General features: G+C 42.5%; 2 long non-coding RNA genes across 3 annotated transcripts in view; one reads left to right on the forward strand and one right to left on the reverse strand.

Annotated features, from left to right (window-relative positions):
* LOC126495789 (uncharacterized) overlaps positions 1-1,272 on the forward strand; it is a 31,658-nt gene that overhangs the window by 23,551 nt on the left and 6,835 nt on the right. The gene's annotated exons all lie outside the window — the stretch shown is intronic.
* LOC126495788 (uncharacterized) overlaps positions 1-1,272 on the reverse strand; it is a 21,046-nt gene that overhangs the window by 11,576 nt on the left and 8,198 nt on the right. The window contains exon 4 of one of the 2 annotated variants that reach the window (XR_007590225.1): positions 1-91. The exons of the other annotated variant lie outside the window; for it this stretch is intronic. This is a non-coding gene — a long non-coding RNA (uncharacterized lncRNA). The remainder of the gene's footprint in view (positions 92-1,272) is intronic. 2 annotated transcript variants of the gene reach the window in all.

Genomic DNA, 1,272 nt, shown 5'->3' on the forward strand with positions numbered 1-1,272 from the left:
TTGGGCTGGGCTGCAAGCATCTTTGCCTGGTGAGCCATCAGATGGGCCAAGAATTCCACAGTCTTGGTACTTCTGTGTGCATGTCCCAACCCTGCCATAAAAGAATGCATGTATGTTTCCAAGTGGCCAAACTATGCAAGTCACAAAATTTTAGTAGATGTTGTCGATATTCTTCTAGTGTTAGAAAGTAGAATTGCTTTTTATTTTCTCTAATTTCCATATGTGTTCCATAGTTTACACTGATGCCCCAACATATGTCTTGGGGTAATTCTGGACTTCATACTCTAGAATTGAAAGCTTAATGACTGGGTTGTCTTTATGCTACACCCACTTAAATGGGAAATGTGACAGAGGAAAAGTCCATACATTGCTGGAGGAGAAATTCCATGTACTCCCTATGTAGAAAAACTAGGCAACGCTGAGCAAGAGTCAGATGTGAAGCTTCCACAGCTACCGCAGTCTCAGGTACTAAGGAGAGAGTCACAGGTATAATGTACACACGAGAGAACATGCACAAGAATGGTCGCACAGCATAGCCACACATGTCCAAGTGGTCCCACATGACCTGACCCCAGAAACCTCAGAAATCCTCTCTGGAGTGGAAAGTTGCAGTCTGTATATTAATCTATGCGTTCTTTGGCAGCTACGTACACGCTAACACTCAGTTGTATTGCATAATTCTGTAACCATCCCCAGATGTCGGGATCCTAAGGGTACTGATCTCCCTGAGTACTCTGAGTGAGCGGACCCCCACACTGCCCTCTGATGCCCCAACCTTGCCTATAGAAAACTCCATAGTTGCCTTGAAGTCCTGCAACTCACATGTTGATCTCCAGATGGCGCGCCTGGCTCTATTTTCTAAAGGCTCGTTTTCACTGAATAAATGAATATTTTTAATGAAAGAAAAAAAATTCTCCTCAAAATAGGTAACAAAATAATAAGTACCAATACGCCATGATTCTCTTTGTGTATTGTGAATTATGCAAGATTGAGTGAAGGTACACACGCACTCAAACACACACACACACACATTTTCTTCAGCCATGTCATCAATTTATTTCTGTGAATTTGTAGTTTATTGTGTGCAAGGCATCATCATTCTAACCCCACATCTACATGTCTCACACAATGCCTTTTTCCCTCTTTTGGTCTGCTCAAGTGGATTACCATGGAAACCATTCAAAGAGACTGCATTAAACTGTCTGGTCCACAAAGGAAAACAAATGCTGCCTTGGGAAACCAAGGAAAATTTGGCCCATCCTTCCCATAGTG

Source organism: Alexandromys fortis, unplaced genomic scaffold, assembly GCF_014885135.2.
Source record: "Alexandromys fortis isolate MF-2015 unplaced genomic scaffold, M_Fortis_MF-2015_v1.1 scaffold_619, whole genome shotgun sequence".
Classification (NCBI taxonomy): Eukaryota; Metazoa; Chordata; class Mammalia; order Rodentia; family Cricetidae; genus Alexandromys; species Alexandromys fortis.